Source organism: Corythoichthys intestinalis, chromosome 5, assembly GCF_030265065.1.
Source record: "Corythoichthys intestinalis isolate RoL2023-P3 chromosome 5, ASM3026506v1, whole genome shotgun sequence".
In the NCBI taxonomy this organism is placed as follows: Eukaryota; Metazoa; Chordata; class Actinopteri; order Syngnathiformes; family Syngnathidae; genus Corythoichthys; species Corythoichthys intestinalis.
In genome coordinates this window covers 31,723,921-31,738,963 of record NC_080399.1, presented here as the reverse complement: position 1 = coordinate 31,738,963, position 15,043 = coordinate 31,723,921, and positions in this window count along the sequence as shown.

Sequence of the window (15,043 nt, the reverse complement as noted above, 5' to 3'; positions counted from 1 at the left end):
TAATACCTGACTGCAGCCATAGCCGACAAACTACGCCCACATGACACGGTAGATATCATATTATAGAACTAGATGCAAATGACAGAAACTGCTGCACTGCAAACATGTTTTAAGGACTACATGCGTTTGTAAACAGCCGCCATCTTAAAGCAGTAGACCTCTCAGGAAGGCCCTGATGTAGAGATCCTTCCTAGCGAACCTAAGTAATTTTTTAAAATCTAAAATGCTCCTAAATCGGCAAAATCTTAACTTAAATCTATCTTTAAATGATGAAACAGTTTTAAAAATTACACATGTTTAAAGTAGACAGAAGGGAACTAATGCAATAACGGGAGAAATTTTAACAACTTTAACGATTGATTCACAACTTTAAATGACTTACACACATAGCAAAGGTTACTAGCTAGTTATCGCAATACCCTTGTGTCTAGTTAAGTGGAAGGTAAAGAATTGGGCTAGGGCCAATTGTCCCCCAAACACTTTAAGCTTCACATTGTGTGACCTGTGTGTTTTTTTGTTTTGTTTTTTTTTTTGAGAAAAAAAAAATATCACTAGTTACTTTGCCAAGTAACTAATTACTCTTACATTCAGGTAACTGAGTTACTAACGCAATTACTTTTTGGGAGAAGTAATTTGTAACTGTAATTAATTACTTTTTTAAAGTAAAATTAACAACACTGCATGGCACTAAATGCGTTAGTAGACAGCCGCCATCTTAAAGCAGTAGACTTTTTAGGACGGCTCTGTTGTAGAGAACCTTCCTAGCGAACCTAAGTAAATTTTTATCTAAAATACTTCTAAATCGGCAAAATCTTGACTTCAATCTATCTTTAAATGATGAAACAGTTTTAAAACTTTTATATGTCGAAAGTAGAGAGAAGGGAACAAATGCAATAATGGGAGCAATTTTAACAACTTTTTACAGTTGATTCAGGGTAAAGGGTAAATTAGGGTAAAGAATTGGGCTCGGGCCAATTGTACCAAAAACCTTCACAAAAAACTTCACATAGTGTGGCCAATGTTTTTTTTTTTTTTTTTTTTTTTTTTTTTTTTTTTTTGAGGAAAAAAAAAAAAAGTAATTATCACCAATTACTTTGCCAAGTAACTAATTACTCTTACATTCAGGTAATTGAGTTACTAACGCAATTACTTTTTGGGAGAAGTAATTTGTAACTATAATTAATTACTTTTTTTCAGTAAGATTAATAACACTGAAAGTAACAATATATTTATACATAACAAACTGAAAGATGACGTTATTGTTGCCACGACAGCAGTTTTTTTTTTTTTAATTGTTTTCCAGTCACATGTTAAATTGAGCATCCATTTCTAAGCAGTGGAATCAAACTTGCAAACTATGTGACAATGTATAAAGAACAGTACCCCCCAAAACAGAAAATGCAAATCAAACCATACATGCAAACACAAAAAAAATCATACTTAAACACACAAACAGTACCTCGTCGGTCCTAAGGTATCCTGTATATTTGCATCCTGTCTCCGCAGTTCAGCAGCAGCAATTAGTCCCACACAGTGCTCCCCAAAAATCAGAATCCAATGCTGTATACATATGAACCTTTGGGTCCAGCGGAAGGAGCAGTCTCATACCGTACGTCACTAACCGAAAGGGGATTTTTTTTTTTTTTTAAATAACGCACACAACAGCAAAAATAAACTGAACATTGTTCTGGAATCTGAGGGAAATTCAAGGCTCCCACATACACCAGAAAAGGGGTCCACCTTGCATAAAATTTGTTTTCGTAGCCGCCGAGCGTACACCGGGTTTTTTCTAGATGGACAGAATTTAAGATTGATTTTATCCAGAGCGTGTGAGAGGGTGAGCTGGGAGATTTCCACGTGAGTAGAATCAGTCGTCTTGCCAAAAGGGTGACAAAGGCAATTCTATCCTGGTCCATCTTGGATGATTTTAAAACAGACGAGGATGTTCCAAACAGTGCTATGCTGGGGTCAGGACTTATTTGTGCGCTGCATATTGCTGAAATTGTGTTAAATACCTCCAGCCAAAACTTATATAAAGACGGGCAAGACCAGAACATGTGGGTATGATTAGCTGGTGAACGGTTACATCGTGCACAGGTAGGGGCAACATCTTTATAAATCCTGGACAACCTGTCCTTAGTCCAGTGTGCTCTGTGAATAATTTTGCACTGAATAAGACCATGCCGTATGCAAATTGATGAAGAATGAACTCTTTTCAGTGCAGCCTCCCATACTTCCTCCAAAATCATAGCACCCATTTCTTGCTCCCACAGTGCTTTAATTGGTGCCAATGAGACATTTTGTAAACTACAAATTTGGCCGTAAATATTCGATAAACTGCTTTTAAGTGAAGGTAAAGGCGTTAGAAAGGTATCCAAAGCATTCTCCTCTGGCAAAGCAGGGAAACAGGCGTTCAAACTGCTAATAAAACTGCACACTTGCAAAAATCTAAAGAAATTATTCCGAGGAATACCAAATTTTGTCACCAGTTCTTCAAGTGTCGCAAATGCATTATCGATGTAAAGGTCCCTAAGCCTGCAAATACCTCCAGTAGCCCAGGCAACAGCAGGTTAAACTTTTCCCTCATTGCTGCCTGTTTCAAAAAGATTAATTTTTTTGAGTCTCTGCGGGCTCTGCTCGCGAGCAGCACGGACTCAACGGCATCTAGTGGTCCCGGTTGTTCTGCTCGGTTGTCCAACGCCGGGCGTCCTACCGGTTGTTCTGCTCGGTCGTCCGCCGCCTGGCATTCATTCGGTCATCTTCCGCCGTCGCCCCGGCTTTGCGGCTTGACCATTCGTTTCCGTTGAATACGGTTGCGGGTCTAACCAAATGCACTACTGCCCCTCCAGTGGCCAGTTTTATTGCTTTAAAATGGATTTTCAGCTTTGTGCTTTGGAGCTAAATTGAATCACAACCCAGAGATGTCTCTTTTGAAAAAAAAACCGTAAAAGACGTATAAATACGTCTTTGGGACACTGAAACAATTAAAAATAGAACGTATTTATACGTTTTTGGGAGCAAATGAGTTAAAAGTAAACATTTGTCATTGATCAAACCAATAATTTAATCACAATCAACTTATGTTAATGGTTTTTATTTAAACTCAATTTCAAGTATTCTTTTGTTTAAAGGGCTTGTAATTGAAAAAAAACTGTTTCAGAAGGACTGGCTTTGAAAGTTTGAATGCTCACAGCCTGGGATGGATGCTGTCAGCCCTCCTAGTCTAAATTGATTGGATGTCTAGCGCACTCAATGGCAGCCAATGAGGTCATTGATTATTATCTCATTGGCTTCCATTGATGGCAAGAGACGTTCAGTCCATTTGAACTGGGAAGGCTAGCACTGAATGATCATATTTCAGTACCACTGACGGCAATAGATGTCAAATAGATCTGTCTGACAGCCTGTGCCATTTCAAATAGATTTCACGTCTCTTGCCATCAAGGACTTAGGTTTGCATAGGGACTGTAGGGACATAGCACTACCAACTTTTCAGGATGCTCAAATTGTCCCCACCAACCTTTCCTATATGTTGTAAGAATAGAATTGATCCTACTATTATTAAGTGAATTATTGTCATTATGTTCAAACTTATATTTACCTCTCTTCACTTGCTGAATGCGCCCCCCCCATACACACGTTTGATTGGCTGATGACTTGATCAACCCCCGACACATGCGCACGCTCACAATCACACAGCCCCGACAGAAATACATGTCGACAACATGCCGCCTCCTCCGCCCCCTTCAAAGAAGGGGATTTCAGAAGTTTTTTTTTCAGCAGGCAGCAGCCACTGTAAGTAATTTAAAAAGACAACAATTTTGTGGAGGTGGGAAACACCACAAATTTTGCTACTAAAAGTCCAACCTGCAGTTAGCATAACATTAAACTGTGTGAACTTGCTAACCTGTAAACCTAGAGTCGGAAGCTGCTTGGAGAGAAGTGTCAATCTGTTTATGTTATCTACTGTTAACATTCATTAAACTGTGAGAAATATAGTGAACTCTGCTGGAAACTATAGAACCACAAAAATGTGAGCAAGAAGCTGCTTAGAGAGAGACGAGTGCTGCAAAAGCTCATATGTTCACACAACACAACAGACACACAACATAATTAACTATGTACATTAAAAAAACTTTTTTTTGTTGATGCCGCGAGCTGTCCACACAAGCGTTGCGATCAACTGGTTGATCGTGATTGACGTAATGAGCACTCCTTATTTAGTATATCAATTAATTAGGTTCATATTTGTGAGAAATGTAGCCCTGACCCCCGTTCACCCAATCTGTTTGGTCTTATTAATGACCCATCCCGAGCAAAATGTGTTCATGCAATTTATGCTGTCTTACCAATGTTGAGACCAAACCTACGCCCTTGCTTGCCATCAATGGTGGACGATCACTGACAATGGCAGAACTGGATGGAAAAGAATCTTGTGACATTGCAGAAGCTTATCAAAACCATGCTACAGTGGATAGTGCCGTAATCAGAGCTAAAGGCAGTCCAATGAAATAGAGTACATGACTTTTTTGGGGGGTGGTGACATTGGGGCCGGGCAGTGTATTATCCAAGAAAAAGATAGTCAAACAGGTGATCTAACCCAGTGTTCTTCAAACTATTCCACAAAGGACCACAGTGGGTGCAGGATTTCAAGATTCCTCTTCATGTACAGTATATCACAAAAGTGAGTACACCCCTCGCATTTCTGCAGATATTTAAGTATATCTTTTCATGGGACAACACTGACAAAATGACACTTTGACACAATGAAAAGTAGTCAGTGTGCAGCTTATATAATAGAGTTGATTTATTTTCCCCTCAAAATAACTCAAAATATAGCCATTAACGTCTAAACCCCTGGCAACAAAAGTGTGTACACGACACGGGAACTACGTACATCCCTAAATGTCCAATGTTACAGGAGTGCTGTCAGCATTGCTGCAGAGATTGAAGAGGTGGGGGGGTCATTCCCACCTCCATGCTTGACTGTAGGCATGAAGCACTTATCTTTGTACTCCTCACCTGGTCGCCGCAACACATGCTTGAGACCATTGTTACCAAACAAATTAATCTTCGTCTCATCAGATCATAGGACATGGTTCCAGTAATCCATGTGCTTTACTGACGTCTTCAGCAAATGGTTTGCGGGCTTTCTTGTGTACTGTCTTCAGAAGAGGCTTCCTCCTGGGGTGACAGCCATGCACACCAATTTGATGTAGAGTACGGCATATGGTCTGAGCACTAACAGGCCGACCCCCCACCTCTTCAATCTCTGCAGCAATGCTAACAGCACTCCTGTAATGAGTCACATGACATTTTGGAAGAAAAATGACAAGCAGTACTCAATTTGGACATTTAGGGATGTACGTAGTTCCCATGCGGTATACTCACTTTTGTTGCCAGCGGTTTAGATATTAATGGCTATATTTTGAGTTATTTTGAGGGGAAAATAAATTAACTCTATTATATAAGCTGCACACAGACTACTTTTCATTGTGTCAAAGTGTCATTTTGTCAGTGTTGTCCCATGAAAGGATATACTTAAATATCTGCAGAAATGCGAGGGGTGTACTCACTTTTGTGATACACTGTAGTTCACCAATCTGGTGTTTTACGAAGGTAATCAGTCCATTGCAGTCAGATGTCACTTGCTTTAGCAGAAATCATTGGTTAAACTGTCTGTGCTGGATCGGTTGGAATAAAAACCTGAACCTACAGTGGCCCTTGAGGACCCATTTAGACACCCCTGCCTAAACCATGTCCAGCACCTTCGGTGGAGAGGGGGCACGAGCTGGACAGCTGGTGTGGAGAGATGTTGCGTGTGTCCTTGTGAGGGGGATTTTAGGGGGGTTGTTTGAGACTGGGGGGCCAGATGGGCCACAGCAGGTCCAGGAAAGGCCTTGTGGAGCTAGTGAGGAATGAGTTGGGACAAAAGGCTGTGCGACTGTGAGAATAAGTAATGAGTGCACACAATCATATGTGTAACAATGGCATTGTGATGGAGCATTCAACGGCAACGTGGGAAACAAGGAGCATGTGATCAGCTGGGCTGCTGTCACAACAACATTTAAACAAGGATCCACTAGCATTAACACAAGTGTAGTCTTTGTGCTGTCTCCAAATGGGAACCTTATTGTATTATAGGCTCACAAACCACTTCATAAAAGACTTTTTTTTATTTAACAGCTCAGAGCAAAATGTTAGAAATACTGTAATTACAGTAGATGTAATATTTTGGTGACAAAGCCTGAAACATTGCCAGAATGTAATTGTAGTGCTACACCTCCAAAATAATGAGGTCCATTTCTGCATTTTATATTCTTGCTCACTTTACAGAGTTTTATCTATTGCTTGCAGCCATTACTTACTTCCCAGATGGTGGCACCTGCAAATCTGGGACACAACCCCCCCACCCCCCCACCCCCACCCCCCAATGACCCCCTTTCAAGTCTCTCCTTTAGCAGCCAACTGTAGGTGATATGCACGCCCTAAAGGTTTGGTATTACAACTGTGTCTCCTTGAGCAAATTCATTAGATTTTACACAGTTTAAAACAAAAAAAACCAACAACTTTTAAATGACATTCCAAATTTGCTTTCCAATTTAGAAACTGACTATACGGTAAATTCTTTCATATGACCCCCACTAACTACAGGGCACACCACTATCACCAGAGACCGTATCCTCAAATACTATACAGCTCAGCTCACACCTTAATCAGCATAATCCTCATACTGTGCCTCGAACATAACTTGTGGGTTGATTACAGCTTTGGAGGGGAAATTCTAAGCACAAATCAGTATGTCAATGCCTCCTTTAAATAAACTCCTGTTGCACTGCGGTTAAGCATTTGTATTTGCTATTGGTGCAAAATGATTTGATGATTTATCCCTGCAATTGAATACTACACAGTTGTAATCTCCCTCTACACTTTTTCAGAATCTTTAAAAAAGTATATTTTATTTTAGAGAAATTTCTAACTTCACTTTACAGGTTTTTAAATATATAGTAATAGTAATTGCATGTCATTTGCTGTATGAGGACAAATGTTTCTGAAAACAATCAGTTGATATTCTCTGATTTTGATTTTTTTTTTTAAAAAGTTTGAAACAAACTTTGTTTTAGTATTTTAGGTAGTTTTTTTCCCAATTGCACAGGCCCAAAATTTCAGTCAGTTTTGCTTTATTACATATACATTGCATAACTCAGTTATTCACGCTTGATACAGCGTTATTCAAGAACGAGTTGATAGTCATACAAGTCAAGGCTTTCCCAGGTAGTCCTAAATCAGCACTGCCTTCTAGTGGTTCATATATGATATTGCTATTTGTTCTAAGGGTGGGGGAGAAGAAAAAATACCAAAGACGTGTATGATCGTGTTTGTGGTGATGTCATCATTGATTTTATTCTGAATATATATTTGTTTAAAATTATTATTAGTAGTATTACTCATTTATTTAAAATTTTTTAATGTTAATTGTCTGTCTGTAAAGTATTTGAGTTTAGGGCTATAGAAAAATATATTTGACTTGGACTGAGGTGACTTTGTTGGAATTCAATTCATTCACGTCCTATTTTGGCAATGAAGTCAAAATGGCCACTAATGCAGATGCAATGCAAATTTGTTTTGCATTTTTTCATATCGTGTGTAGCGAATTAGTGTCACATATTTTCTATTTTTGCCTTTGGTTAACATTCATTTTGATTTAATCAATAAATCAAAGCCTTTGATTTATAGTCTCTTCCCTAAACTCGATTTACATGTTTATTGTGTACAATGGTCCATAACAGAATTAAGTTGAATCAGGGGATTTGCAAAATATCAGCCCATCTTACATATGGATGGGATGCAGTACTTGGCCATGACTCATTAACTCCTCCTCCAGGCTATACTTGTCATGTTTGGCCTGCACCGTTCAAAAGATGCACCTGGTCACAAATAATATGTTCCTAATATTTATTTAGCGCTTTTATCACATTATTATTCCATTTTCTCCCACAATATTTATTCATTTGAGCACTTTAACGTCCAGAGGAAGTTGTCATCTCCTGAAATCTGCTGCACACACTCTATCACGCACTCCACCTCCAAAACTAATGATTGTGAAATTAGTTTCCGAGCAATCAAAAGCTCCCCTGCTAAGAGCCACTGTATCCATATGCATGAAATTGCTTGTGTTAATATGTTCTATGAATGGTGGGTAATGCAGTGAATAATTCTGACTGCATGTATAATGCTGGCTTCTATTAGGTTGTGATTGCCGCAGCCCTTTGGCAATATGCCTTTGAATGGATAATTAAGTCTTGCTCTTGAACATTAAAACTTGCTTATTTCAGAAAGCTTCAGGCACTGGAGGCGCTTATTGGCCTCTCTCTATTCTTATGTCATTCCTTGATAATGGCATCACATGAGTATTAGTATGCTAGTAACTGTAAACATTTAGGTTTCTTGTAGTTTAATTTATATTAAATTGAATGTGTGTATGACTGTCCGTGTCGGACGTATACAGAAAAGTATTTATCATTTATTCAATACAGGTTCCTACGTTTTATGATGTAGTTGAATCCATAACACATTTGTTTTTAATAGCCCTACCGTTCCTTGTTAAGACTTGCATCTCATCATCTTTAGGACTCATAGGAAATGGACTTTAATGTGGCCTAGCAGACAATGTAATGTGGCTCCATGAAAGGAAAAGAAAGCAATCAAGTTTGTTGCATCAGGTATCTATTATGCATCGACACTGCACTGTGTTGTCAAGTCCTGCATGATCAGCAGATTTTCGGGCCAAGAGACCCAATGTATTTCTAATAAAATTAGAGTTTGTAGCTTGTTAAAAAGAAAGAAAATGGATGTATCTCAAATGGAAATAATTGTATGTCTAATCCATTTGAACTGGGAAGCTGTCAGTGATTGATCATGTTTCAGTGCCATTGACGAATGGATTGGACATCCATCGCTCTCAATGGCAACCGATGAGTTAAATACACAACATAGCTTTGGGGCCTGTGATTTTTCAAATACATATGTGAACCATTTGCTCACCCCTCGCTTGAAACCTTTGGCTCATTAGTGTTGCCTTTATGACATTCTGCTTTAACCTTAATGCTGTGATTTTTCCACTGTGCTTCCTGCCCCTAGCTCAGGAGGGACATTTGAGAAGCATTCTTCTAATAACTTACCATGAAAAGGTATTTACATATTGCCGGATATATAAACTTGAATACAGTATCATGCAACCCTCATACACTGTACAACATGTACACTGTACTCAAAGCTGACCTGAGACGTTTATGAATTCATCAACCCGTCATGGGCCCTTCGCTATCAGGAGCCACCCAAGAGTGCTAAGAAATTGTTATAGAATTCAGTAATCTTCTGAACTTCTTATCCTCAAAATTTTAAAATAGATTATATATATATCGTTGGTCTTGGCCATAGTGGAGTTTGGAGTGTGACTGACTGAGAGTTGTGGACAGGTGTCTTTTATACCGATAATGAGTTAAAACAGGTGCCATTAATACAGGTAAAGAGTGGAGCCTCGTTAGACCTCGTTAGAAGAAGTTAGACCTCTTTGACAGCCAGAAATCTTGCTTGATTGTAGGTGGCCAAATACTTATTTTCCACTCTAATTTGGAAATAAATTCTTTAAAAATCAAACAACGTGATTTTCTGTTTTTTTTTTCCACATTCTGTCTCTCATGGTTGAGGTTTACCCATGTTGACAATTACAGGCCTCTCTAATCTTTTCAAGTAGGAGAACTTGCACAATTGGTGGTTGACTAAATACTTATTTGCACCACTGTATATATTTATATATGTGTGCATATATATGTGTATATGGCGGAAAACAGACAAAACTGAAAAAGCAGTTTCTGCGCTCGCACTCCACTTTAAAAGAAACTGCTGCTGTATTTTAAGCCAAAAGAACTGTTGTGTTTGATAGAACAATATGTCTATATGCTGCCATAGCAGATTGATGGCGCATTAAGCCCCCAAACTATTTTTAATTTGTCTATTTTACCATGTAAAGGTGCATTTTCAGACGTCGCGCAACCGCTTTTGTTTCAACCCAGCCATAAAATGAAGGTAATTAAATATATTTATTATTCAAAATGTCTTTCATTTTTAGCTTAGAATCATTAATTTATGTCTAATATTTCGTTTAAAAAAAAAACGACTTAAAAAAATTATTCACTCACATATTTTAAACTTTTAAACAAATTACATCACAATGAAAAAAATGGCGTCTTTAAAAAAGTCACGGATATCTACCACATAAATATGGTTTTAATTTTATTATTTTTTTTGTTACTGTCGCATTTCCCCCGATATGTTAGATGATAAATAATCGATCCAAACAAAGAAAAATTGGAAAAAAAAAAAAAATGTTTAAAAGGGTAAATATATGAAAAAGAAAATCTCGACCACTCCTTGATGCCTGCGATTTCTGTATTGCGACCCTTGTTATATTACCATGTTTCACCCATAAAATCCCCCCAAAATCCGGCAGTGACCATTCACAGCTGTGTGTTGACACTCAGTGAGACATGCTACATGGAGTTTTTGGATCGAAAAGAGGTAAATACGTGATAATATCTCGTTAAAGTCATGGCGTCTTTAATTCTGCTCTCGCGTACTCTCACCTCCAGTTAGTGTTTTGCTGTTTAAATTTATTATTATTTTTAAATGCCCTTCTGTTCAAAAAATTTCTTCCTCTCAATTTTCTGGGGGAAGGAAAATTTTGAACAGGAGGGCATTTTAATTAAAAAAAAAAAAAAAAAAATTAACAGCAAAACCCTAACTGGAGGCGAGAGCACACGAGAGCAGAACTAAAGACACCACGATTTTAATGAAATATTATCGCGTACGTACCATGTTTTGATCCAAAAACTTCATGTAGCATGTATCACCAAGTGTCAAGACACAGCTGTGAATGGCCACAGCTGGATTTTTGGGGGATTTTATGGGTGAAACATGGTGATATAACAAGGGGTCACGATGCAGAAATCACAGACAACAAGGAGTGGTTGAGATTTTCTTTTTCATATAGTTACCCTTTTATACGTTTTTTTTTTTCCAATTTTTTTTGTTTGGATCAATTATTTATCATCTAACACAGACATGTCCAAAGTCCGGCCCGGGGGCCAAATGCGGCCCGTGGTCAGATTTCATCCGGCCCCCAGCCTCTTTCATAAAAACAATAACGTCTGGCCCGCACACAGACTTAATTAATTGGTCAGCAGTACTGCTACAAGCATATGAAGTAGCTTACACACTAAATGCTGCTCCTCATTTACCCACTAAAAGGGAGCAGCACTCTAAGCAACATTACCACATGTGACCCTTTATTCCCAATTTTCTAAAATGGTGACAATCAACAACAAAAAAAGTTGACTGCAATGGCTGGCGCTTCAAGGATAGGTGGAAACTGGACTATTTCGTCACTTAAATATGCAACGACTGTGTCTGCCTCATTTGCAAAGAGACAGTCACTGTTTTTAAAGAGTTCAATATGAGGCGATATTACCAAACAAGACACACTGACATGTACGACAACATTACAGGGTAGATACGTAGCGAGAAATTGAAGCAACTTGAAGCTAGTTTAATTTCACAGTAGCAGTATTTCGCAAGAGCCCAAGAGTTGAAAGAGAACGCCACAACGGCTAGTTGCAAAATTGTTGACATTATCAAACATTTTTTTAAAAAGTAGTGCTGCAACGATTAATCGATTAACTGGAGTATTCAATTAGAAAAAAATATTCGAACTAAATTTTGTTGCTTCGAGTATTCGTTTAATTGAAGTGGCATTGTAATGGTTGATTTTAAACGTGTTTGCATTTCATTTTACTGATGAGGGTGGATACAATGCCCTCTGGTCTGCCTCTTTTCACATGGCTGAATCCAACTGCTCCCTGTTAAGACCAACATAAGCTAAGTTTTTGTTTGAACGAATGTTTTTTAATGCATTCTTAATTTAGTTTGTAGGTATATTTAGCCGTTTTTTGTGGGAATATGTGTCTGAACCACTTGTTAAGAGCATTGTATAAAAAAAAAAACAAAAGTTAGCATTTTAAAGCATTTAAGCTAGCAGACTTTTTCTATCCAAGTTAGCCAATTGTTCTTTTGTTGTACTTCGATCCTCATTTTTTAAAAAATTATATCGTTTGAGGCTGAGCTCAGGTGTTTTAATTTTTCATGTTGCTTACCCGATCACTCGATTATTCGAACAAACTAGTCCATCGATTAATCGACTACTAAAATATTCGAGAGCTGCAGCCCTATAACAAAGCAAATGTGACACACAGAACGGCTTGCTAAAATTTGCTTAAATATATTGTTCTACGTAAAGGACGTCAGTCAAGGTCGGCCCCCCACATTTTTACCACACCAAATCTGGCCCCCTTTGCAAAAAGTTTGGACACCCCTGATCTAACATATCAGGGAAATGCGACAGTAACAAAAAAAAAATACAATTAAGCGATAGTTATAAGGTAGATATCCGTGACTTTTTTACAGACGCCAAATTTTTCATTGTGACGTAATTTGTTAAAAAGTTTAAAATATGTGAGTGAATAATTTTTTAAAGTCGTTTTTTTTTTTTTTTTTTTAACTAAATATTAGACATCAATTAAAGATTCCAAGCTAAAAATGACAGACATTTTGAATAATAAATATAATTACTTACCTTCTTTTTATGGCTAGGTTGAAACAAAAGCGGTTGCGAGATGTCTGTAAACGGGGGTTTTCTGGGTAAAACTGACAAATTAAAAATAGTTCGGAGAATTAGTGCGCCATGAATCTGATATGGCAGCATATAGACATATTGTTCTATCAAACACAACAGTTCTTTTGGCTTAAAATATGGCAGTTTATTTTAAAGAGGGTTGCAAGAGTAGAAACTGCTTTTTCAGTCTTGTCTGTGTTTTCCGCCATATATTAGGCCGGGTATATTTCTTGAAAAAAACAATCTCACAAAGCAAATGTGTTATTTATTTTTTCCAGAACTGTTTTGAATTTCATTTTTTTTTTTTTTTTTTGGGGGGGGTATTATCTAGATATTTATTTTTGTTTAGACCATGTTAAAAACATAAAAATAAAACATCAATTAACTGGTCACTGGTCAGTTAATGTCTTGTTAAATGGAAGAGTGAATGGGCAGAAAAGGTGGACCAAAATGGAATTTTGCATGGCCGGGTGTTCTCTGGGGTAAATTAATGATTGATGTAGATTTCCATCCTCACGTGCTAATAAATGTTGATCCACTTGATGGCAGTGTTACATTTGTGGCATGAAAGAGATGGACACTAGATATACTCATGAGTGACAAACTTCATATAACTTTAATAAATCAACCACATACAGTTTTTGGCAGAATTTTTGCTTGTGTGTCCTAACGAGACATCGCTTCGAGTGAACCCCCCCCCCCCCACACACACACACACACACACACAAAATAAATAAATAAATAAAATAAAATAACGCACGCGCATATATTCATTCGGTGCTTTGAAGTAATTCGCCATTTTTTTCTCATTTTAGGAGAAATGAGGTTGTGCCGCCTGACGTAGGACTTCCCATCACCCGCCCTCAACCAATCACACATGTTTTTGATAGCCCTCCACAAACCTCAGTAATCTGAGGGCAGCTCTTCCAGAGAGAAAGAGGGAAGAGGGGGTCGATCGTGGCCGGGTGAGAAGGAAAAGATGGAGAAACCCGAGATAAAGTTGGACTAGGAAGATGAGTCAGAGCAAACCAAAGAAGAAAACCATAATTCTTCTTCTTTTTTTTTTTTGCCTGCGCAGTTAACTCACACTAAAATTTGTCCATCTAAAATATGACCGCTGTCTTTATTTGTTTTCATCATTGACGTCCTTTGTAGTTTGTAGAACTGAATGAGAGCTATCTCTAATATGCCTCCCTCATGTAATCCACCCACCAGTTTGCTATCCATGTCTCATCATTACATTCACACCCAAAATCTGATCAACAAATTCATAAATCAATACAATAGTCTGCCCCCACACTGTAATTAGTAGACTTAAACCAATCCAGATCAGCCATTAAAAACATATTTGAGTGATTGCTGTTTTAGAACATTTTGATGGATCCTTCGAGGCATGCGAATATCTTGTTCCATTAACTCATACATTGCCAACTCAGTTCTACACTGTAAAAAGTGTAGGGGTAAAATAACAGTAAAGAGCTATCAGCAGGGTTGCCATTTATGTAGGCCTACTGTTATTGTACAGTCTTGATCATGTAAAATTGCTGTACAGTAGTAGTCTGTGAAGGAGATAGTACCTTTTCGGCACCGTCTAACTGTTTGTATTACTCCTAACACACCCAATATAATATAAATAGCACTTATACCATAGTTTAAGGAAAACAAGCAGAATATAGGGCATAAAAGATACACGACGCCTTCTTATCACGGAAGCCCAACATGTGCGTCATGAGCGGTGTTGGGCACGTTACTTTAAAAAAGTAATTAGTTATAGTTACTCACTACTTCTTCCAAAAAGTAACTGAGTTAGTAACTAAAGATATACCGATACTAGTATCGGCAGGGGGCGCCGATCCGGCCCGAAATGGTGGTATCGGTATTGGCGAGTACCAACAAAGACGGCGCCGATACCATTTACCGGTCCATTATTATAACATTTGACCGCAGCCTTTTTTTCTCCTTGCGCTCACTACACTCTGTCTCTGTGTTGTGTGATGACACGTGAACACCAAGCAGCTATCGCTATTGGCCTGCTCCAGGCCAATGAGAACGGGCCAATAGCCACTCCCGACCAATGGCAAGGGCGCTTTTTCATATGTAGGAAAAATAAACCAGGATAAATGGCGGCGGTCAGGAAATATTTCAAAATACAAATCCCGCCGATTAAAATCAATGGCTGCATGCAAGATTTGCGGCCTGAAAGTTTCGAGATGTGGAGTTAAATCTGTCAGTTTCAATACCTCGAACCTAATAAAACATTTGAAGACGAAACGTGAACGAACACAACGAGTTTGAGCCTGCAAGAGCAGGACT